General features: G+C 39.7%; 1 long non-coding RNA gene across 1 annotated transcript in view; it reads right to left on the bottom strand.

Moving 5' to 3' along the window:
* Nucleotides 1–26,405, bottom strand: part of LOC121506439 — a 118,212-nt gene that overhangs the window by 31,211 nt on the left and 60,596 nt on the right. Inside the window, exon 3 of the long non-coding RNA XR_005991653.1 lies at nucleotides 5,247–5,370. This is a non-coding gene — a long non-coding RNA (uncharacterized LOC121506439). The remainder of the gene's footprint in view (nucleotides 1–5,246; nucleotides 5,371–26,405) is intronic.

Genomic DNA, 26,405 nt, shown 5'->3' with positions numbered 1-26,405 from the left:
TGTACAGCCATGAAATTTAGTGGAAAAATTTCCTGTGAGAACCTGAGATAAATGATCAGACTTTAGTTGGTTGGCCCAACCTGTTGGCTCAATGGTGCCCTCTACAGCTTAAAAAAAATCAGCCCCTGAATACAACCTATGATTTTAAAATTTGCTCAGAACTTTTATTACACCAGGACCTGCAAAAAAGCTTCTTGGACCGACATTACCAAGTCAACAGGAAGTGCACTATTTTTTAAATTTTTGTTAGAAAATTGGTCAAACTGGCCATTTCGAGGGGTCCTTCTAGGATTATCTCCTCCAAGGGCTTTAATCCAATCCACTTCATCTTTGGTAAAAAGTTAGAAAAGCCCTGAAGAATGAAAAGTTATCAAAATCAAATAATAATATGATAAGATAATATGTGAACAACTTTTAGTTGCAAAAAGCTGTTTTTCACCAAGGTGAGGCTTCCACCTAGCCACTGTGTCATAAATCCCAGATCAGTGGAGGTCTGCAGTGAGGGTTGCTCTTGTGGAACTTTGTCCCATCTCCACACAGGATCTCTGGAGCTTGGTCATAGTTCCAGACAGACACGATTCTGGTTCTTGCTCAGACTCCAATCTGAAGTCTCAGAACTTTGGTGTTTCAAAATTTCAAAATTAGAGTCAGGAACCGGCAACGAGCCCTGCAGGTCTGAAAGGCCTATCAGAACGACCATCAGGTTCTTGCTCACCTCTCTTACAACGACCCTTCTCCCCGATTACTCAGTTTAGCCAGGGGGGGGGGCTAGGTCTTGGAGGAGTCCTGGTTGTTCCAAATTTCTGTGCTCTCAGGAACCTTCAGTGCAGCAGAAATTGTTTTGTAGCCTTGCAGCAATCCTGCCTCTGAGCTTTGCGGGCAGTTCCATTGACTTCCTTTTGTTGGGAAGGGCAAGCCATACACAAGTGCAACACAACACCCAACAAAGTATCTTAGCTATCTTAGCTACCAGACTGCCTGTTTTCCTGCTCATTGTTGCTGATTTGTTGGTTGTGTTAGCCAAGATTTCAATGAAGTCCAGATATTTGCATCTCAAGGTAAATAGAGAATAAAATACCGACTGAGCGGCATATTGAGTAGAGCAATTAGCAATGACATCAGCACAGGTATGTGGACGTTAACCTTGAAGTAAGAGTCGAATGCTAACACTTCTAATGCTGGCAAAACTCTGAACCTATTACACACAATTTTCCTGCTGATGCTGCAGTCTTGTTTAAAAAACTCTGCTCAATTTTAGCTGTTTTCGAGTGTTTTCTTAAGACTAGTTGATTAAACACAATTCATTTACTTTTAATTGGATTTTAAAAAAAAAAGAGTCTAATTAAAGCCCAGTTACTCTCCATCATCTCTAGTGAACGGTATCTTCCTGCTGTGTGAAACCCAAATTGTTCTGCTTTTTAAAAATAATTTTGGCACTTGCAAATTCACAATTACACGGCTTTCAACGAGCCCTGAAAACTGATGACAAGGACTTTTAAAACTCTTCATTAAACTTCCCCCGGTTCCTGATGAGGTGACAGTTCCACTCGTTCACCTCCTCTGACTTCCTTTTAAACACTGTGTGGTCCTTCTGTGGTTTAGCTTCGAGTCCTCTGATGAAAACATGCCTCACGCCCTGAGCGCTCGAACAAACTGACACACACACACGGACCGTACCCTGGCCGCGCACATCTTCGCCTCGGAGCAACTGGAGCACCCAGGTGGCGGCGAGGAGGCGAGGCAGGAGAGGAGGAAGAGCAGCGGATCTGTGCGTGTTTGACACGGCTCGACGAGCTGAGTGAGTCTGAGCGTTAACAGGAGGGAAAAAACACATGCACAGATGGATTTGAAGGGTTAGAGGGCTTTAAGAGGGGGCAGATTCGTGTATCCTAGAGCTATGTGTACAATAGCTAAGGAAGGTTCATGACACGGCTGGTTCATCAGGTGACGCTCAGGTGATACGAGTTGATTAGCTTCCATTCATTCAGGGGGCTCTTTTATCAGATATAGTTTCTAACGTGGATCATTTACCACTGAGGCTCATCGTTCTTTAATTTTCTTTCATTTCTGAGCAGCTATAAATATGACTTTATGAGCACTCATTGCAGTTATTTATATTTGGTGGTGTGGCTGTTCTGGGGTCCCCAGAACAAGCCTGCATAGAAAGCATTAACCTCCCAACACCTAAGCTTTTGTTTGGAATGCATATTTGGTTTCTCCCACTTACTTGGGATAATTAGGACCTGATAAGTTTGAAAAATCTTTTATTTTAACAGGAATTAATTTGGACAAGAAATGAGGTTCAATATCACCACAAATTCCCTGAAATTCTAAAGAAACTACCAAAATTTCTGTGCAAAATTCTTAGTCATATTTTCAAAATTTCCCATAAAAAGTACCCCAATTTCTTTCAAGTATTGCTCAAATGTTTCAACTATCATAAAGCCTAAATTTTGATTAAAAATTCCGTTTGATTTCCTGAAAATTTTCCCCAAAATTCTGAAGCAAATTCCCCAGAACAAATACATTCCCAAGGTTCCATGAAAAACAATATAAATGGAATGTAAATTCTGTTACATTCTACCAATATCAAAGGATACCCTGCCTCCCAATTCCCAGCCAAATTCCCAGAATTAACAAATTTAATTCCCAAGTTTCTGTGCGCATACCTAAAAGTTAGAAGCAACCCCCCCCCCAAAAAAAAAATCAAATAAAATGTAATCAAACACATTTCCCAAATTAACAAAAAAACATAAAAAACATCCAAAAATTCATGCAAATACTCTAAACTTTCACCTAAAAATTTACAACAAAAATGTTAAAAATATACAAAATATTATACAAGAAATTCCATAAAAATTTCTGAGAAATAATCCCAAAATTAATCATGGAAATCTGTGAAATTTTCATTAGAATTCCCTGTGTATTTCAAGTGAATTACTAATACTAAATTGACAGTCAAGATAATTTTTTCAAATATTCTAATAATATAAAGTATTACTATAGTATATGGTGGGAAAACCAGAATTTAATGTCCACATATGTGCATGCAGGGTCTTAGGAAGTTGAGCACGATCAGCACATGTTCCTGCTCTTCCAATTCCAATCAGGAGAGCATGATAAAGGGAGAGAAGTGGCAAAAAACCCCAGAGCAGAGCAGGCATCAATGACAACAGGATGGCATTCATTAAGTTGGAAGCAGAATAAAGGAGGAGCTGGGGTGGAGGAGGGATGGCATAGCATGGCAAGAGCAGTTTGAATGAGTGCAATTAGCCAATAGCGTGATCAGAGTCAATCAGCAGGCCGAGGTCTTGCGTGGGATCAGCTGATCTCAATTATGGCAGTGCTTGACTCCAGAGCCTGCCTGAACCAGTGCTTGATTTATAATCAGTTCATCCTTGAGTCGGAGTGGCCATAAGTGCAAAGTTTGATGATAATCACTTCTGATAAGTTTAAGCAGCTGTTAATAGAAGAAGTCTTATCATGGCTTCTTGAGATATCTTGGCTCCAAGGACAACCCAAATAGCCTCCAGCCCCACTTAACAACAACACAGATTTGCATATTTTTCAGGAAACAGGAAATAGCCTGAATCGTTAAATCTGACTGAAACCTTCCACATATGTGTGGGGTCCAGGCCTGAATGGATTCATATGATCATATTTTAGCCTTATCATTGCGCCTCCTAGTGGTGACAAGACATATCATGCCTTAATGCACAAGCCACAGCTTCAGGCCAATCCAAGATATTAACATGAAATTAATGTCAGGATGGCCTGAAGTAGTTGATTCAACACTGTGCAAAAATGTGTTACTTTTTGTCAGAGGGTGTGGCCACAGCAAGGTCGCCATTTCTTCTCGCCACCAATGTTTAAACAGTCGTAACTCTGGCAAACATCATCGTATCTGAGAAAAATACCCTGTGTTTACTAACAGCCTGGGCCTGAACACATTCATATTGACATTTTAAAAAATGCACAGCACCACCCTCTGGCAACAGGATGTCACTGATGGTGAATTTTACATTACAATTCTTAAATGGTTGGCCAAATTGTGCAAGACATTTCTGCGGAGCATCCCAAGACTTTGACCATACACATATTTGCAGGTCGAAACCTTATGTAAAGGGCGTGGCCTTGGCAATTTTTTCGTTCTCCATGAAACAGGAAGTAGTTTTGTCAGGTAGTTAACTTGTGTGTACAGCCATGAAATTTGGTGGAAAAATTCCCTGTGAGGCTCAATGGCGCCCCCTACAACTTTTCAAAAAATCAGCCCCTGTGCCACATTCAACCTATGATTTCAAAATTTGGCAGGCACTTATATTACACCAGGACCTACAAAAAAGCCTCTTGGACCAATATTGCCAAGTCAACAGGAAGTGCACTATTTTACATTTTTTGTTAGAAACTTGGTCAAACTCGTCATTTCTGGGGGTCCTTCTAGGACTATCTCCTCCAAAGATTTTAATCAAATCCATTTCATTTTTGGTGAAAAGTAAGAAGAGCCCTCAAGGATGAAAATGTATCAAAATCCTGTACCAAACTCAAAGGGTGCAACCATGGATGCTTGTAAAACGTTGATGTCTCAAGATGGCATAGCATTATGTTGGGCTTGCGGCTGAAGCCCAGTGTGCACCAAACCCCAACATGCATGAAGGTGGAGGGGGGCCTTTAAACGATTCACCTGGGAACATGTCTACTTTACCCATTTATTCAACACACCTATTCAACACTATAAGGTAGCTGAGTATCTTAAACCTCTGCTTAAACATGTAAACAGATGGCTTTAGTTTTGTTTTGCAGCCTTTAAAGTTACCTGAACTGCCTGGGGTCAGAAGACGATACTTGCAAAATGTCTGTAACATTCTGTCTGGAAACTAAGAGACTTTTTGTAGCTTCTTTGCTCCATTTTCCTGTTTTTCTCCACCTTCTCTACCTCGAGCAGACAGTTAACATGATCATCAAAGTGTTGAACATCTCCCCGACCTCTTAAAACATCCTCTGTGCCTTCAGTAAACTCTCTGCCCTCCCTGTTTCCCTCTTTTCCTCCTGCTGATTTGTTCCAGAAGTGTGCAGCTCTACCTGTTTACGGCAGCAGGAGGATGCAGGTGAATTATCTCCCCCCTTCATGACTTAAAGAGCCTGTCTCTGCCGCTCAGACTTTCACAGTGTCTCAGCGCCCATTAGCCTGTGTAACCCAGCCTGCCACTTCTGCATTAGCACCTCATTTCATACATTAAATGCTTTACCTTCAGGAGTGTGACAGCCGCAGCGTTATCTGTGCTCCTCCTCGCTCGCTCCTGCTCCCTCACCTCGGCCTCGTGTCTGCTCTTTAACGCGCTGAAAAGGTCCACACTGGCGGGTTTTTGGCCCCTAAAATGAGATTGTAGAGAGTCATATTCTGATAAAACCTGGAGGTTACACTTTAATGAGGATAGCAGGTACTGCACCTTCTTTATCCTGTTAGTGTCAGAGTGTGTGCTGAAATCAGCAACACTTCTGCTCACATTTACAACACGCAAGGTGAAGCAAATACAAGCAGTATGACACCATATGTCTGGGTCTAGATGAGCCTGGATGGGAAAAAAACAACAAAAAGTCTCCAATGCCATTAATTTATGTTTGATTTACTGCTACCTTTGTTGGAATTAAAATGAAAAAAAGATGACCAGCAGAGGAAGCAAATTTGCCTTAAAACAATGAGGAAAAAAAAGATTTTCTTCTCCTATTCTAAGAATTATAAGCCGCCAATCATACCACTCTTTAAAGCAGACCCCCAAAGTAAAGGTGCCAGGGACCGGGGACCCATTTTTCAAAAAATAAAATGGGTTAAGATTGAAAAAATGGGTTAATAATGACAAAAAAATGTAGAAAAGTTGGTGAAATTGGATCTTAAAAGTAGCCAAAATGGGTTGGAAGTGGCAAAAGTTATATCAGAATGGCAAAAATAGCCAGAAAAAAGGCAAAAATGGCATAAATAGGGGTGAAAGGGAATTAAAAAGTGGCTTTAAATTGGCCAAAAAATGGGTGAAAATCTGGTGAAATGGGAAGAAAAATCAATATAAACTGGCAAAATTGTGCTAAACTGAGAAAGAAAAAAATGGCAGATATTGGCAGAAATTGGTCAAACTGGCAAAAATGGGCACAATGGTGAGTCAGAGCTTTACAATTTGTAATGAACTTCAAGGATGCATGGCAGGCAGTATCAACCATATAAAGACACTATGCAGAGGCGTGCATGTACAAAAGATCACCATGGTCTAAAACAGGTAAAAAAGTTGCAGCGACAAGCTGCTTTTTTACTTTAAAAGAAAAACACAACTTGTTTCTAAAATAAAAACCCACAAGACACAGTACATGTGATTTAAAATTAAGGGAGTCGTCAATCAAAATACACAGTTATGTGTAACAGTGTAAGACCTCAATCTCCTTTCCATCAACAGAAAGCACAGGAACATTTTGTGACCTGATCTTTGATTTGGTAAAAACACAAGCTTGGTCTTATCTGCATCTAAAACAAGTTTCAGTTCATGCAGTGTATTTTGAATGACCACAAAGGTATTTTGCAAAATTTCAACAGCTTATTTAAGGGATGCAGCAACGTAGCTACACAATGGTGTCATCAGCATAAAAATGTAATGTCATATTTGACATATTTTGACCGAGATTATTCACATAAATGGTAAATAAAAGTGGACCTAATAGAGAGCCTTGCGGCACACCCTTGTGGACAGATATAAAATCTGAGCATACACCATCATATCTAATGCAACAGCTTCTTCTGAGAGTCCTGAGCTCAGAAGTCTAAGTTTTACACATCATGGTCGACTGTGTCAAAAGATTTGGACAAATCAATAAAAGCACAGCACAGTGTTGTTTCTTGTCGAGTGCTACAGAAAAGTCGTTTACCACTTTCAGCGCAGCTGTGACAGTGCTATGCCCTTTTCTGAAACCTGATTGATAAGGCGATAAAATTTCATCGGTGTATAAAAATTCCTTTAGCTATTCACTCACAGATAAAATATGCATTCTTTAAATATTCATCCGGTTGCCACATTTCCCACAAGAAGTGGATGCATTGCAATCTAGAGTCTATTAAATGTCTCAGCATCTCTAACCTGGTAAATAAAGGTTAAATCAATCAATAATACATATAATATCCCCAATAATACACCACATGCACCTTTAAATTGCTTCTAAAGAGCTGAAATTTGTTCTTTCTCAAACTTAAAATTGTGTGATTAAAGACTGAGCTACATTTAAATATCTGCATATTGGATATTAGAAAAAATATGGCGAATTCCTAGTCACAGATGTGAAAAGTTAAGACTGATACTCTATGTTGAACAATTATTTTAGGGATTAACTGGGAGGTGGTAGGGTAGATAATGCTTGATGCCATTTACCTTTCAAAATAAAAGAAAAGGAAAAAGTTTGATTGCTTTTATGGGACTATAGTGAGTTAAGAAAACATGCGTTGGTTTGTTTGGTTGTTTTTGTTTTTTTGTTTTTTTTTGTTTTGTTTTGTTTTGTTTTTTGGATTTGGAGGTCCAAACTGTATCATTCTTTATTCTACAAATTTGAGTTTTGAAATTTTTTTTATAATTTGTGTCACAATCAGTGACAACAGAATGGCACTGATTGAGTCAAAAGCATAAAAGAGGAGCTGGGGTGGAGGAAGGTTGCGAAAAGTGGCTTGCAAGAGAGCAGCAAAGCGTAACGAGGCTAGAGCAGTTTAAATATGGCAGCAGGAGTGTGATAAGCCAATAGCGTGCCTAGAATGAATCAGGTGGCCGCCAGCTGATTATGCTTGCATCAGATCAGCTGATCTCAGGTGTATGGCAGTGGTTAACTCAGTGATTTGCTCTCTTTTTCACTCTAGTTTCATCAAAAATACAAATACATACAAAACTCTACCTCCATATAAATATAAAAACTTCAAAATTGAACCAACAATCCTGTCGCTTTGAAAGGCAATCCTGATCACCACCACTGCTCTTTCCACGCCTTGTGCGACTGTTTCTTCAGTCTTATCGTACCAATAGGAACAGCTCTCCCTCCTCCCCTCCCCTCCCGGGCGGGTGAGGTAAGACGGGTGTTGGGTGAGGGGGTGAAACTCGGCGTAGGAGGCACATGTGATGATAAGGCGAACCTCGTGGGACGACGCTGAACTCGTTCGCAGCGGTACTCCTCTATCCTGCAGCCACTGATCAGCCTGATACCTTTAATTGGGGTGGTCCGTTTCCCATCATGCACCCCTCCACCACTCCTTGTCATTTATACTGGAGCTAAGACTGTAGGCGGGAGGGAGGATGAGGAGGGAGGCGAGGGGGAGAGAGAACAAGATCCCCCCACAAAACAGAGATAAAGAAAAAATGTAATACTTCCACATTTTCCAGTGCTCCTTTCATCATTATTCAAAAATTAGTTTTTAATGCAATGAGTAGCTCCAATCATGTTAAGGTCTGCATGATTCAGATAGTATCATAATTACAATTAGATTACATTACCGCAATCAGAGAAAGGGGGGATCGTTAAGAGAAGGAATATAAATTGCTTTAGTTTTACAAGTACTGAGCAAGCAGAAATTTGAATTAATCTCCACTTAAACATCTTCCCCCCTCACAGAACTGCAAAGCATGCTGGTTTCTTCCAGGCCATCAATACAAATTAAGAAGAAGTATGATTTTTTTCACCCCGTCTGAGAGTCGGAACATTTTAAGTTTTTTACTCTGAGCTTCAAACTAGAGCGGCACTTTGGTTCCAAAACTTTCTCTACAAGAAAGTCGGATTTTTTTCTCCAAGTCTTCCCAGGTATGACTCGATTTAAATCACGTTTGGTCGCTGTTTCCCCCTAATTACTGCAGTCAAAGTAGAACTACCCTAATGCTTTAATTCCTTTAGTCGAGTGCTAGTGCTCTATTTTCTTGCATGAAATCAAAGATGGCTCCCATCTTCATGTATTTAACCATCAAAGGTAGAAGAACACACATGTGAAAACGTCTCCTTTCACAGAGTTTAATCAGTATGTATAGATTTCATTATAGGATTACTGATGCATTAACATGTAAGCAGGCCTTTAATGTAGCAGCTGGTGGAGGTAATAAGTTAATCATGTTATGTGTGGTGTGTAAAATCAGAATCAGTAATGTGGAAATGTTAAAGGTGCACTTTATCCATCTGAATGCAGTAATTAAGTGAAACTTGGTGATTTTCTATTGATGTGTTCAAAGCAGAAAAAAACACCTCTGTTCAAGTTGAGGTTAACTGTTCCATAGCTCAATAGAGATTCTGTGTAAAGGGCAATTCTGCTGCTTTTAACCCTTGGATATAGTTTTACATGATTAGAGTTCAAAGTTTCTTTATAAGCACAGAGAAAGTGACTTTATCATAATATTTGGCTTTCTAAATGACGATTAAGTAAAGAATGACTGAAGAAACAGCTAAAGATTTTCTATCTGATATGGAAAATCAATCCCTGTCCTTGTCCCTGAGGCTTTTATTGCAAAGTCCTGCTCATAAAGAAAGTGACACAGACGGAACACAGAGAAGAATTGAACATAACATACATGGCATAGACTTAAATGAGGAGCAGTCGGACCATGGCGAGGAAGAATCTGGCCTGAAATGCAGACAGACGGCACAGATGGAAAATGGCATGGATGGAATGTGGTGTGGAAGGCATACAGTTAAAATGAAATGTAGCGCAGGTGGAAAGCAGTGCAGGTTAAAGGTAGATCAGGTAAAAGCAGTGCTGATGGAATGTAGAACAGATGGAACACAATTCAGATAGAATGTTGCACTGATAAGACATTGGAGATGGAATGTAGCACAGTTGAAAGTGCAGATTGAATGTAGTATAGATGAAACAGTGCAGATGGAACACAGTAGTGATGGAATGTAGCAAAGATGGAGAAAAATGCAGATGGAATGTAGCACAGATAAGACATTGCAGACAGAATGTAGCACAGATGAAACAATGCAGATGGAATGTAGCACAGATGAAACAGTGCAGATGGCATGTAGCACAGATGGAACAGTGCAGATGGCATGTAGCACAGATGGAACACTGCAGAAGATATGTAGCACAGAAGAAACACAGTAGTGATGGAAGATAGCACAGATGGAATGCATTGCAGCAAAGATGGAATGCAGTGCAGATGAACTGTAGCACAGATAGAAGGTAGTGCTGATGAAATGTAGCATGTGGAATGCAATGCAGATGAATTGTAGCACAGATGGAAAACAGTGCAGATAAAAAGTAGCACATGGAACAAATTGTAGATTAAATGTAGCACAGATGGAACATAGTACAGATGGAATGTGGCTTAGATGGAATGCAGTGCAGATAAAATGTAGCACAGATAGAAGGTAGTGCTGATGAAATGTAGCATGTGGAATGCAATGCAGATGAAATGTAGCACAGATGGAAAACAGTGCAGATGAAATGTAGCACAGATGGAAAACAGTGCAGATAAAATGTAGCACATGTAACACATTGGAGATTAAATGTAGCACAGATGGAAAGTACTGCAGATCGAATGTGGCTTAGATGGAATGGAGTGAAGATAAAATGTAGCACAGGTAGAAGGTCATGCAGACAAAATGTAGCAAAGATGGAAAGCAGTGCTGATGAAATGTAGCACAGATGGAAAGCAGTGCAGATGAAATGTAGCATGTGGAACGCAATGCAGATGAAATGTAGCACAGATGGAAAGTAGTTCAGATGAAATGTAGCAAAGATGGAAAGTAGTGCAGATGAAATGTAGCATGTGGAATGCAATGCAGATGAAATGTAGCAGCGATGGAAAGTAGTGCAGATGAATTGTAGCATGTGGAACACAATGCAGATGAAATGTAGCACAGATGGAAAGCAGTGCTGATGAAATGTAGCACAGATGGAAGACAGTGCAGATCTAATGTGGCTTAGATGGAATGCAGTGGAGATAAAATGTAGCACAGGTAGAAGGTAGTGCAGACAAAATGTAGCAAAGATGGAAAGCAGTGCTGATGAAATGTAGCACAGATGGAACACAGTGCTGATAGAATGTAGCATAGATGAAATGTAGCACAGATGGAATGCAGTGCTGATGAAATATAGCATAAATGGAACAATGTAGATGATACGTAGCACAGATGAAACAGTGCAGATGGAATGTATCATGGATGGAATGCAGTGGAAATGGAATGTAGCACAGGTGGAACGTTTGTAGGAATTAGCTTAACTATCCTCCTGTTTGGTCCTTTATACCCTAACACTTGTATTAGAAATACAGGAAAAGGAATAAAGGTGCTGGGATGGCCCCTGGAGGTAGATGAAAGGTAAATGAGAACTGTTTATGGTCATAGTGTCAGTGAACACATGTCCTCGTCCTGTGCATCATCACAAAGACAGTCGGACAGTCCATGTCCGCTCGTCCTCTACAGCTGAGAAAGACTCTCAAAGCCCATTTGGTCACATTGTGCCGGATTATCCCAAAGTGCAGAATACAATAAAATACAAATCAGTCAGAGACAGAAATATAAACCATCAGTGGAACGCTGGGCAGACGATTAGGAGTGAAGTTAGCAAATCCCTGATCCGCTAATGAATTAAGACTCCAGTGAAGAGCAGCGTTTTCTTTCTTGATGACAGCTGACAATTTCTCTGAGCTCTCCCCTTCAGCCGCTCAAAACAACAGTTCTGCTTAATCGTCCTTAACGTATGAATGAAGAATTAAAACAAAGCACTTCTCCTCTCTCCTGTTCGCCTCGCATTAATAACCCACATGATCGCCTTAGTTATATCTGCACAACTTTTTTTTGCCCATTTTCTGGATATCAATTACCTTTTTTATTCCCTTCTTAGGCCTCGATTGGAGATTAATGTGCGTTTCTAAATTACCACACATGCTGGCCATTTATCAGCTCTGAGAACAATCCTGCAGATTCATCCCAACGCTAAGTGGCGGAATATTCATGAAATAAGAAAAAAAGGAGTAATTTTGAACACCCTTTAATGATAAAAAAAGGAATTTCTCACTCTGGCTCATTTACTTTGTTGGGTTTTTGTTTTCTTGTGCGGCCACTCAGAGAAGGACAGGCTTCATTGTGGAGGAAAATCCTTCTTAATTTAGCTGAAAACACGGACTTATATTTATGGGAGGAAAACAGCGCGATACATTACGGCCGTACAATGTGATAACGGTGATAGCACGGCGCATTGTGCTTGTTTGTAAAGCCGTGCTGCAGAGGCCCATAATAGAGCGGCATTCAATCCCTGACTTCAGTAATGAGTTGGGTAAACAGAGCTTTCAAAATGAGTTTCTAAATCAGTGCATGGAGGCAGAGGGAGGAGAGAAATAAATAAAAAAAAAAACCTCGAGGCTGGGGGCTTTTGGTCGTCGACACCCCGGCTTTAATCAGGCATTAGGAAAAGGGAGTGAAGATGTTATGAAAATGCGGCGCTGGCCTTTGTTCGGCGTCTGTCATGGCATTGACTTCGCTGACACAATGCTACAATGCATGACGGATCAAAGTAATTAAAGTTCCAATAATTTACCTTCCTCTGTTGCGTGTCAAGTCTGCCAGACCGGCTGGCCCTTCATTGATTTCCTCACCGCTATCAGAGCGCCATCCTTAAAGACAGAGCGGCCAGCGCTCGTGTGTGTGTTTTAATAACTTTCCACGCTGATATAATAGCAACGCTTCAGATGTTTAACCATTAATGATCACAGACAGATGACGGAGATAGAGAGACGAGCGCGTCTGAACCCTTCCCTCCTCGTCAAAATCTCCTCCTCTGCCGTGTGATGTCGCCTGTCAAGCGTGCAGCATTAACTCGCAGCTCAAGAGTGGTCAAATCGGAGCTCGTCTGCTTCACCTTGTTAAACTTTTGGAATCCGGGGAGGAAAACTCGGCTTTATCCGCAAATCCGCGGGAGATTCAGGCGCCGGTATATGCGCGGATTGTGAAATCATTATGGGTACACAGAGGAGTAATTCTGTCTGCCGTCTAGGCCTGGGATTGATGTGGAATGCTTAGGAAAGACTCCCTGCGTTGCCGCGTGCGTTCGCCACAACAGGCGGAATAAAAACTTCCCTCACTCATGCACTCGAGGTTACTCCGTCTCCCCCTCCTTCCTCCTCGACAATGTGTCATTGTCACGGCGGTTTTTGCAGCAGGTTTCTGCGGTGGGATTGGAGGTGGCGGTGGAAGGAGGGGAGGGGGTCTCTTTTGAAGGCTTACCCCCCCTCCAAAAACGTCTCTCTCCTCCCCTGACGAAAGTTAAATGGTTGAAGTATTCCTGTTCTGAGATGTGATTAGCGTGTCACACATTAAAAATGCCATATTAAATAATCCCATCCTTCAGGCTTTACTTCCTCACCAGGTATTAGCTTAGACGGAGAATTATCCTAAGCTATTTGGAAGTAGGGAATCCACAGAAAGATCTTGGCACTCGGTGTTTGAATTTTCTATCTGCCTGGTAGGTGCGATACTCCGACGACTTACAGCGCAGACAGCGGCGGAGGAAGTCAGGCGGCGGCGCTTAGAGCTCACCGCAGCAGCGCCAGGTTTCTCTGTTTCTAATCTTGTCTCTCTTCTGCTTCTCACTCACAAATTTTCCAACAAACCGAGGCTCAGAGAGATGCAGGAATCAAAACCAGAAGAGCTCTGATCCCATTCTGTTGTCTTTTCAGAGGGTTTGTTCAGATTTAACGGGTGGAAGTCAAGATTTCTTGATTAAGCAGGTAACTTGGAGTCTATGACCCGATACACTTCCTGTTTGCTGCCTCTGACACTCCAATCTGCTTCTAAAAGATCCATTGTCATCGTTTGTTTGTTTTTTTTTTAACATTTTGTCTGAACTGGCCAGTCACTAGCTAGTCTCTTTACTAAGGTTGAATAAAGAGAAAAAAAGAGAAGCTTCTCAACCTTAACAACAGTACATGTACGTTTATGCAAAAAATGAACACTTTAAACTAAGCCAAGAAAGACTGTGGTGCAAAGAGACGAAGCTTTCACCTAGAAAAGGATATACAAACAGGGCCATTTAAAACTGGGCTGATGCTGAGTAGACATAGAAGTTGTACTGCTGTAAAGTAAAAAAAAATGAATGAATTGATGAGAATCAACAAAGTACAAAAAGGGTACAAAAAGGTGTATAGGTACAAAAAAGAAACAGCATTGACTGTTGAGTAGTCATTGGAGTAAGTCTGTGACTGTTGAGTAGTCATTGGAGAGACTCTGTGACTGTTGATTGGTCATCAGAGTAACTCTGTGACTGTTGATTGGTCATCAGAGTAACTCTGGGACTGTTGAGTGGTCATCGGAGTAACTCTGACTGTTGATTGGACATCAGAGCAACTCTGTGACTGTTGAGCTGTTGTCAGAGTCACTCTGTGACTGTTGAGCGGTCGTCAGAGTAACTCTGTGACTGTTGATTGGACATCAGAGCAACTCTGTGGCTGTTGAGCTGTCATCAGAGTGACTCTGCGACTGTTGAGCGGTCGTCAGAGTGACTCTGTGACTGTTGAGCGGTCGTCAGTGACTCTGTGACTGTTGATTGGTCATCAGAGTAACTCTGTGACTGTTGAGCGGTCGTCAGAGTGACTCTGTGACTGTTGATTGGACATCAGAGCAACTCTGTGACTGTTGAGTTGTCATCAGAGTGACTCTGCGACTGCTGAGCAGTCGTCAGAGTGACTCTCTGACTGTTGGGCGGTAGTCAGAGTCACTCTGTGACTGCTGAGTGGTCATCAGAGTAACTCTGTGACTGTTGATTGGTCATCAGAGTAACTCTGACTGTTGATTGGTCATCAGAGTAACTCTGTGACTGTTGATCAGTTGTCAGAGTAACTCTGCGACTGTTGAACAGTCGTCAGAGTGACTCTGTGACTGTTGATTGGACATCAGAGCGACTCTGTGACTGTTGAGGTGTCATCAGAGTAACTCTGTGACTGTTGATATGTTCTGGTCAGATTGGTCAACTAATGTTAAAAAAAAAAAAATCAAAAGTGTTTAACACCATGACAGAGGAGATTTAGGTATTGACCAAATACATCTGTTAGGAGGAGACGTAGTTAGACTAAAGTATAGATAGTGGTATTGATAAAGGCTAAGATCATGAATAGTTTCTATAAGGGCATTATAATTCCTAAGATTTAAAATCCCCAACCCTAGTTGTGATACATCTACAACTAGTATCAATAGAACAATGTCTGTATTGATATTTTTCATTCACTCCTATAAAAGTATGTCTCTATATGTAATTATATATCAGCATTGAGGACAAAAAGCTGCATTTTGAGAGTTTTGTTGAACTAAATATCAAATGTTGCCTTGAGGTTTAACAAGATGTTCAAAAATAAAAATAAAATGACTTTAGTAATCTGCCGTTTCGCTCTATTATGACACCGTTTCAATCTCATGATGACAAAGTGGATAAGAGTGGAGGATCACACTGCCTTGTTAAGGTTGAACCGGGAGCTGCTGCTGCTGCTGCTGAAGAGTTTTTAAATCTGATAAATCCATGTGACTCATTTACAAACAGATTACACAACCACAGCTGAAGATGAACCGGAGCGGAGCAGGACAGAAGTCTTTATCGTCTGCTAACGTGTCAACCGTCGCCTCAGGGACGAGCAGTGAAATGATGGAGCAATCAGAAGGGAGAAATAATGTTCTCCTTATGTTGTTTTGATGTTCAATCTGATCAGAAAAGGGCCCTAAAGGTTGATTTGGTTACAGCTGACGGAGACTTATCGGTACGATGGTTTGGGCTTTATCAAGGTCAGACATCAGGGAACAAATTTACTCAAGTTTAGACACTGGGAACTATTCAAACTTTATGTATGTTCACAAAAACTGGATTTAAGGGAGTTTTTAGTATGTTCAAAGTGACAAAGAGAGCTTTAAATGGGTTTGCTTTCATCCGTGCTTGGAGGTCAGCGCCCTGTGGCTGTGGATGGCTAATTATCGTCGCACAAATGGGTCACGGTCGTCATTACTTCTGGTAACATGATCGTATTCATCCAACATGTTTTTCTCTCTGTTTTTAACCCGCTGTCACAATGGAGCCTCAGTATTTCAGAAAGTTCCCCTCCAGTTAAACATTTTTTACGCGGTCACAAGTCTCTTAAATTAAGAACTTCACGGACACCGTGATTCGCCTTGTCTGCTGGGGTTCAAATGCTAATATTTTGAGCTGAGAACAAATGGGCAGTTATGGGTTTATGGGGGAAATTCTAAAATTAAATACCCACTTTTGACAAAAACGTCTTTAATTCCCGTATTCACTACATCAGTGTGGAGTTAAGTCACTTTTGGAACAAATTCATTGCTACACTTTAATATAATTTTCTTTTTTTAGGGGCAGAACTTAAAATTAAAGCAATAATTTTCCTACTTTTATATGCAACTTATTCAAGCTTATCATTCAATTCAACAGATAGAACACAAATACTGGTAAATATCCTCTGATGTTCTTACATTAACTCAAAAATTTCCAGAAGTTTTCAAAGCAGGAAAAAGAAGACAGGACATGTCTTGCCATGAAAACACCACAATACGAAAAGACAACTTCATACGGAGGTGTTAACATAAGCTAGGAGCTGCCATTCTGTTGCTGTATCGCATTCATGCTTACTTGTGATACACCACGATTATTATTATAACGATTATTCTCCCCTAAGAGACTTGGCCCTAACCAGTGAATAGAATATAAATGCATGCACACTGGAACTTCAGCTTTAGCGCTACCCCCCGGCTAACCTTCACCTTCAGGGTTTGGCTTTTTTAGCAATGGAGGGAACTGAAAACAGGTTTTGCAGGTCTTATCATTGGCAATATTAACCAACATTACTCTCCTAGTCTAACGGCCCAACCAACCATGTTAATATTCCGAAAATGAATACCATTTTAAGAAAAGGAGGTACACTTAAAAAAGGAAATAATAGTAAAATAACATATAAAGTAAAATGGGTATTTAGGTGTGAAATAAAAAGTTATAATTGCTTAAATTAAGGATGGATCATGTCTTTGCTGGCCTCAATGGGCCCCCAGAACAGTGTTGATGAGGTTGACTAAAACTATGTCTAAAAATGTCACTCACCTATCTTTTTCCGTAAAACGCCTAGGCCCACTAATACAAGATTTTAATATTCCATTGTGCCCAGATGAAGCCAAGGACCTCAACTTCACACTGGAAGTCAGACAACCGCCACCATGTCTCGTCTTCTAATACCGTACATCACTTGAACTTAACACCTTTGCGATTGTTTTCTTCATGTATTGCAGCCATATTAATAGAGGCAGGTCTGCCACATACAGAGATAGAAGTAGATGAAAAATACCCTTTTTCAGACTAACAAGCACAGCGATTACATAACATTAATTTTAATAAATCATAATTAATTTTATAAGTCGATTTATGATCCAAATTCAAGTATCACTTTGCACGTACATAATATGCAACAGGAGATTGGCTGGCTTTATTCTGAAAACTTGCACAATCCTTGCCTACTGTATTGGAATGACTTCGCGACTTGCCTCTGGCAACACGGCGGCGACTTCGCCATCTGGCCAGCCAGCCAATCTCCCGTTGCATATTATGTCTGTGCTCAGTGATATGTGAATTTAGATTATAAATCGATTTATTAAAATTAATGTAATGTTATTGCTATGCTTGTTAATCCCTTAAAGCCTGAAAACACAAACAATAGCCAGAAAATTCTAATTTTTTGGAACTGAAATGTTCATTTAACTTTTTCTACTGAGGTTTTAAAAAAATCAAAATTTTCATAAAATTTAACAAATTTGTTTTTAGTATCTAATTTCATTTCATTTATTAGGTGTTTTGGTAACTGATAAGCCACTTGAGGGCATTTTTATCATTTAGTAGATTGTATTCAGAAGTTTTTTTGAGTAATTTATTGAGCATATTGATGAGATAGGGTTATCATAAAAGTATGTATCAAATTTGTGACAACAGGCATTAAGAGGTTAACTTGAAAACTTGCATAGTTTTCATCTACTTGTTTTTCATTATGTGGCTGACTTGCCTATATTAATGTGGCGACTTTCGGTTTTAGAAGACAAGATATGGTGGCGACTTCTTGTGTGAAGTGGAGGTCCTCGGCTGCATCCAGGTACTCTTGTCTTCATACCAAAAATTGGACAAGAGCCGCCATATCTCGTCTTCTAATACCGGAGGTCACTTGAACTGAAAGTCTTCCTTGTTGTTTTGGACTAACAAGCACAGCGATTACATTACATTAGTTTGAACTAATCGATTTATGATCCTAAATCACACATCACTGAGCACAGACATGATATGCTACGGCAGATTGGCTGGCTATACAAGTAGACAAGAAATGTGCAAGTTTTCAGAATAAAAATCTCAAACAATCACATTAAATTGATTTTAATGAATCATTTATACTCAACGATACTTCATGTCTTGTCTACTTGTATAGCATAACGTACCAGACCTGCCCCTGGCGTACTCACGTATTTTCCGCCTATTTGTTTTTCTCTTATGTGGCGGACCTGCTTCTATTAACATGGTGGCGACACACGAAGAAAACAACCAAGAAGACATTAAGTTCAAGTGACGTACGGTATTAGAAGACGAGATATGGCAGCACTCATCTGACTTCCGGTGTGAAGTTGAGGTCCTCTGCTGCATCCAGGTCCCTTTCCAAATGTTATGGCTAGACTGTTGGACATCTAAAATCTATGATATTTTTCCATTGTGCATACACACACATGGACCTACAATGGTCACTGAAAAAAAGGAACTGACAAAAGTAATAATAAATAAAAATTAACTGAAAATTAAACAATGAAAACCAGATGTTGCTTTTTAATTGTGGTTCAACAGAATCATTAATTAAACAAACTGGCATGGACAAGGTTGATGGTACCATTAGAAAAGGTGGAAAATAATTTGACCATAGGGGCATGTTAAAGGCCACGCTAAACATGGGCTACAGAAAGCTAAGGAGACAGTTGTCCCAGGAGATTAGAAAGAAAATCATAGACAAGCATGTTAAAGGTAAAGGCTATAAGACCATCTCCAAGCAGCTTGATGTTCCTGTGACTAGCCTTTGGCAGCTGCACATTATTCAGAAGTCCACAGGACTGTAGCCAACCTCCTAGGACATGGCCTTCATCATCAGTGTGTGAATGTGGGGTGAATGGGTTCATGTGATTAGCTGTTTGAGCAGGGAGACACCCAGAAAGCACTTTAAAAACTCAAGCCTTTTTACCATTAAGTTGCAAAGCCACTTTTAACAGCTTTTCCTCCTCTTTATGTGAAATTCATCCATGAAACCAAAACGGTAGGTAAATACACTCTATGGAGAGTAGTTTTAGTGAAGAGAGTCCTCAGTCCAAACCATAGACTCATGCATTAGAGACAATAAGGCACATCTACAAACAAGGTTGCAAGTTATGCAAGAGAGGTCTTATTTTATTTTAGTCTGGATTTGCTCCATGATCATGCTTTTACTTTCCAGTAAAAATGTGACATTTGTTGGCGCCTTTGAGTAACGACTGTGTTTTCGTACTTCTGGAATTTAGGACTTTTCAACCCGCCGACACAATGGCGCTTCAGTCTCAGAGAAAGTTCCCCCTCCAGTTAAACATTTGTTACGCGGTCACAAGTCTGTTAAATGGAAAACTTTACAAACACTTGGTGATACGCCTCTGCTGCTGGATTCAAAATACAAATGTTTGGAACTGAGATCACTTAATAAACTGTTGGTTTATGGGGGATAAATTCAAAATGCCACACAAGGAGTTCCTAGAATCTTCTCAATACCGTTTTAATGCAGCATTTAAACATTTTATGGACTGAAATTTAACACTACATCTAATTTAAGATTAATAGGAATAAGCCCTTTTCTATAAGCAAACAGGTCCACATAGAAAGTCTAGTAATAAGCTGCTTTATGGATTTTTTATTGCATATAAATCATGAAATAAAAGATAATTAAAGAACTGCTGAAATTTAAGATTACATGATATCTTAAATACATATATTATTCAGTATATTCTAAGTTAGACTGGTGTAATTCTTGCAAATCAGGGCCATAATTGCATGGCAATTTAAGGCCCTGATTTGCAGGAAACTTTGCAGGTGCAACTGGTCTTGTGGATAACTTTTGTGTCTTTAATGCAGCCATTAGGAATTGCCTCAGTAGCACCCCCCAACAGTTTTCAAAGCTAAAGCCCCCTCCTTTAATTTAGTCATAGATTAATGAAATGATGTGGGCAGATGCGGCTTGGGGAGATCTACGATAAAAAGTCTCTTGGGCCTACTCTATCTCCAACAGGCTAGCCCTCAAGTTTGCATATTTTAATGACAAACAGGAAGTTGTTTATAACTCAGCTGTGGATTGTCCAATCTGACTCAGACTTCCTGGGTTTATGAATTGTTGCACAAATTCATATGATCATATCAACCCTGCTGACATTGCATGCCTTGAAGGCCATAAAACAGGAAGTAGTTTTTTATGACTTTAGATGCTTATATTTGGCTTTATATTAGAGTTAAACCATCCATTAAACCAACTTTAAATGTGTGGTGGATATGTTGTGCTTATTTTATTATTTTGTTTGTGGACCCTTCGAGCTTTGGAGATGTTTGATTTAGATTCAGATGTTGGCTTTGGGGATGTTTGATATGTGGACTTCATGAGTTAAGGGAAGGTTTGATTTGTAGGCTTATTGAACTTTGGGAACCTTTGATTGGCCGACTCACTGAGATCTGGGGATGTTTGAATTCAAACAGAAGAATCTGCTCTGGGATATTTGAGTCATAAAATGAGTCAACTGTTATGCGCTAACTGAATGCTGAAATGTTTTGGCAGGATATTAGATGAATGAACTGTTGGGGACAATTGAACCATGAACACTTAACTGCTTGGGCATAGAGTTTAAATCAAAGAAGCTGTTTTATTTTGACAGGCATTAACTTTAAAGTGTTTTTTGTTTTGTTTTGTTTTTTTAAGTATTAAATATTTTCTTTAGGGACCGACCTTTAATTAGGATGTCTCACTGACAATGGTGAGCATTTCACTAAGTCGCCAAATTGACAGGAAGTATGTGCAACTCTCATATCAAACATCTGAGTGACACAAAGTAACACAAATGGGTCATATCTGCATTCATCTTCTTGTGCTTAACCTATTGAGCTCTGATTTTGAAAGAAAGACCCCAATAACTGGCCACAACACAGATATATTTCATTGAAGGATGTTTCACTGGTGATGGCGACCATTATAATATGTCGCCAGTTGCACAGGAAGTATCTGCAACTCTCATAGCAAACATCTGATTGCCTTCAAATGCCACATGTAGGATCAAGGTTTGCCTCTCTACATGTTCAAGGGTTATTTTCATCGTTTTGATGTAGCGCACCCTCCTGGAAACAGGAAGTGACACAGATGGGTCATATCTGCATTCATCTTCTTGTGCCTAACCTATTGAGCCCTGATTTTGAAAAAAAGGCCTCAACAACTGGCCACAACACAGATATGTTTCATTGAAGGATGTTTCACTGGCAATGGCAACCATTATAATATGTCACCAGTTGCACAGAAAGTATCTGCAACTCTCATTCCAAACATCTGATGGCCTTCAAATTCCACATGCAGGATCAAGGTTTGCCTCTCTACATATTCAAGGGTTAAATTCTTCATTTTGAAGCTGCGCCCCCTACTGGAAACAGGAAGTGACACAATTGGGAGCAATTCATTATTGCGCCATTTCACAGGAAGTCAACGTAACTCTAATATGAAATTTCTGATTTGCATCAAATCGCACATGATTGGGGTCTACCTCTCTACATACTTTGATATATACTTAAATATGTATTACGTTTATGCTAAAGCGCCACCTACTGCAAGAAAGCAGAAGCATCTCTAGCATATAATGCCCTGTTTGTTTTTTTTCATTTTAGATGATAAATACCAGTCCTAGGCAGATCAGTGACAAATATACCTCTTACAATGAGGACTCTTGTTATCCCAGCACTTCTATTTCAATATTTGTACAAAATACAGTTGTGCGGTTGTTTAGTGGAAATAAAAACAACATCTTTGTGTGTAATTTTCCATCACAAAACTCCTTTGAAAACATAATTATTACACTGATGGGACTGTTTTCTCAAAGCAAGAACTGATCAGCCTCTGAGCACAGCTAGCATCACGCAAAACAAAGAATTATGCCTATTTTTAATACATTTATTTATCTATTGCAGCCTTTGGGGGGCTTTGACCTCTAGGAGGCAGTGTTAGAGAAACAGAGGGGGCATTGAGTGTCTTAAGGCTTAAGTAGTAAAGGGGTATTTATGAGTGTTTTTAGAACTTTTCATTGCTGTGAAGAAGAAAGACAACTCGTCATTCGATCAAATAAGGATTGAATGAAGAGTGATGATTTTTGCGTGAATTCTCCACGGAATGATCCGGACTAAAGCCAGGTGGCAGATGCCACTCGAAGGAAAGCAAACACCCATTTGTGTGTGTTGCATGGTTGAACATTGTCCATCAACAGTGGGCCTGTTGTGATGTGACCGGGGGCACGGGGAGTGCAAAAAGCTGCATGAGTCTCCTCTGTGCGCGCCTTTAAACGCCTCTAATGCAGAGAGGATGATGGGGTTGGATTCCAAATGGAGCCAAACAACATTTAAGAAGGAGTTTTATGAAAGGATTCCCGTTACCAGCGTTTGTGTGGCTGTATTTGTGTAATTTGAGAGACGTGTAATGCTGCTAATACAGTTTATTGAGTGTTTCTGAAGACAGGGGAAATGACGCCACTCTTCTATTTGTCTTTGACAATGCACGGATGGATTACGCCCAGAAACCATGAGTTATTCAATTTCCACCTGGAGAAGCTTAGCATATTAGGAGCGTATCTGCTCGATTGGATATAATTCACACCTCGACGGAAGCTTACACCTGCTTGAGGGAATTAGGGCTGAGGCCTTTAATAAACGTTTAAACCTGTCAGACAAATGAGATAAGTGCATTCATGACCCGTTCCTCCTGTTCGCCGCCTTAATTCCATCTGAGGGAGTACCTGCCGTTGGTGGGGTTTCCTGATGCTCCAGAAAGGGGCCCTTTGCAGCGGCAGGGGGCCAATTCAGCGTCAAAAGCAATTAGAAATATATTTGACGAAGGTCGCCAGGCATCATGAGCGGTGACAGGAGTGACGGTATTTGGAGAGGAGGGAAAGAGGGAGGTAAATGCTGGATTTTTCCCTCATCATCTATTATAAAAGCCTCCCCTGGAGAGTGGGTAGACAGAAAAGGAGGGGTGAGGGGCCATGAGTGGGGCCTCACCGAAAAAGACAGTAAGCGGATGCTAACTTCCCACTGAGAGAATTTCTCCAGGTCGAATGCAAAACGCTCCCGACTAATCATCCGCGCTGTGGAAACGCCAGCTGCGGCCCGTGGTAGGATTATCATTCTCATAGACCTCTTACCGAGCTTTTAGCTAAATGAAAAATCTGCTCCATAGCCTAGGGAGAAGGCAGCGTGCAGATAAGAAGGAAGAGTGTTTACCGAGAGGCAGCGCCGGTGAAAAAACAGAGCAGGTTTTTTCCTTTTACTCTGCCGTGCTAAAATGGTAGGGGAAGAAATCATTAAGGAGAGAAGATCAATGTATTTACACGATTCATTTGTGACAAAGTTCTTCTGGGCTCATTAATTTAATGTTTCTGTCTACCTTCTGGCCTCAGGGCAACATGCAATTTGTTATTCTATTGTTCCCGGCTCCTCCGCTGCTTCCTCTGCTTTAATATTTCCCATTACAAAGCTGACTAACAGCGCTGGAGCTCCAACCACGGCCGGAGATAAACCCACATCAGCCGGACTCTTCACTACCTTTGGGCTTGATCTAGGGCCGGGAAACATCGACAGTTACAAAGACACATTTATATATTTTTAATTTACATACAGGGCAAGACAGTGCTGTCTAAGATTGTAAGGACTGTTCTGTCGAAGTGGGACATTTTTCATTTTTTAATTATCTGTTCGATATCTATGAAAGACCATTTCTGCCACATAAAAAAGAAAAGATGTGAAAATAAGGCATTCTGAAAAAAAAAGACCTAAGTCAACAATGAGATAAAAAGTCATAAGTATCATTAGTGAAATATTACATCTCGTAATTTAGACTTTAACTCATAATTTTTTACTTTTAATTTCATATTTAAGACTTTTTATCTAATTTTTTCAAGTTTTCATCTCATAATTTAGACTTTTAATCTCAGAATTTCAACTTTTAATCTTGGAATTGAGACTTTTTATCTCATAATTTAGACTTTTTATCAGATAACTATGACTTTTTATCTCATAATTTAGACTTTTCATCTCATCATTTTGACTTTTCATCTCATAATTTAGGCTTTTTATCTCAAAATTATGACTTTAAATCTTAGAATTTTGACTTTTCATCTCATAATTATGACTTTTAATCTCACAATCTTGATTTTTAATCTCATAATTTTAACTTTTGATCTCATAATTATGACTTTTCATCTCATAATTTTGATTTTTCATCGCAAAATTTTGACTTTTAATCTTATAAGTTTGACTTTTCATCTCATAATTTAGGCTTTTTATCTCAAAATTATGACTTTAAATCTTAGAATTTTGACTTTTCATCTCATAATTATAAATTTTTATCTAACAATTTTGACTTTTAATCTCATAATTTTGATTTTTAATCTCATAATTTTGACTTTTCATCTCACAATTTTGACTTTTTTATATTATAATTTTGACTTTTCATCTCATAATATTGACTTTTCATCTCATAATTTTGACTTTTCATCTCATAATTTTGACTTTCTGTCTCATAAAGATGACTTTCTGTCTCATAATTTTGATTTTTCATTTTATAATTTTGACTTTTCATCACAAAATTTTGACTTTCTATCTCATAATTTTGACTTTTCATCTCATAATTTTGACTTTCTGTCTCATAATTTTGACTTTCTGTCTCATAAAGATGACTTTTCATCTCATAATGTTGAGTTTTCATCTCATAATTTTGACTTTTTTTCCTCACAATTCTGAATTTTCATCCCATAATTTAGACTTTTAATTCCAGAATTTTGACTTTTTATCTCAGAGTTTTTACTTTTCATCTCAGAATTTCTCCATTTTTTTTTTTTTTTTAAGAGAAAATCTATTGAACCAAGTAACCATTTGATACAATGGTGACAAAATTATAAGCACTAGACACCCAATATTGGGTGATTTATTCATTTTAATTTCAAAATTTGTAGGAAAACTTCTGCATGCTGTCTATATTGCACAAATATGTTGACTACATTTGGAAAAGGGGAGTTGCCAATGTGTTTTTGCAATTTATACAGTTTGCAGGAGTTTGCTTTTAAGTCATGGACGCCCAATATTGCACAATTTTTATTTTCCAAATTGACAATAACATGCATACAAACTTTTACTCGCTGTTTGAGTTGACCAAAAACATTGACAACTTTTTAATTGAAAAAAAATTCTTAGACTCCTGATACCAATTGATTCTCCGGGGTCAAAATCCTAAGTTATATACATCCAATACTGGGTGATTTATGGATTTTAACTTTCAAAAAATTGCAGTCAAACTTATGCATGCTGTCTTTATTGCACAAATATGTTGGCAACAGTTGGGAAGCAACGGTAACTCAACTTAGTAGTGCAATTTAGACAGAGCTTTTTGTGTAATGGTAAAAAAATATGACAGAAGATCATGAAGTTTCCACTTTTTCATACCACAAATCATTAAAAGAGATTTGATCATTCTTTGACAATGTTAAAATTGCAAAAATATGCGGGCAACATTTGGAAAGTGGGTGGATGCGGCAATCTCCCATTTAACCATCCAGCCTTAATGATATTAAAATGTGATTTTTGGTCCACATTGCCCAGCCCTACTCCTACTTCCTCTCCTTTATAAAGTCGTCTTATAACGACTGATCTCAAACGACAGCAGCAGCAGATAATCAAATCTTTATCAGCCGGACTCCTCGCCACCTTTGGGTGTGATCAAATGAAATAATCAGTCTGAGAGGGAGGCAGAGGTCAGAGGGGTGGGGGGTAATCTTATGGGGCTCTTTGCCCTCCCCCAGATAACACACACACAGACACAGAACCTAAGGGTAATGGATCTCTATTAGCACTCTATTACCGACATCTGTAACAACGGAGCCGTGCGCCAAACATTGCTAACAAGGGCAATGTATTTGGAAGTCACTAGCCCACTCCCCGCGGACGCTGCCTCTCATTACAAAGCTATCAGGACCGTTCTGTTTGCCCGGACACCGCCGCGGTGGGGGAGGACGGGTGAGCACGGGGAGAGGGGGGGCTGAAATAACAATTAAAGGCCTCTGCTGGTCCCACCGCAGAGCTGTGAGGG

This window comes from Cheilinus undulatus, linkage group 24 (genome assembly GCF_018320785.1).
Source record: "Cheilinus undulatus linkage group 24, ASM1832078v1, whole genome shotgun sequence".
NCBI lineage: Eukaryota > Metazoa > Chordata > Actinopteri > Labriformes > Labridae > Cheilinus > Cheilinus undulatus.
Note: the sequence above shows the minus strand (reverse complement) of the source record. Positions and strands in the feature narration are given on the sequence as shown.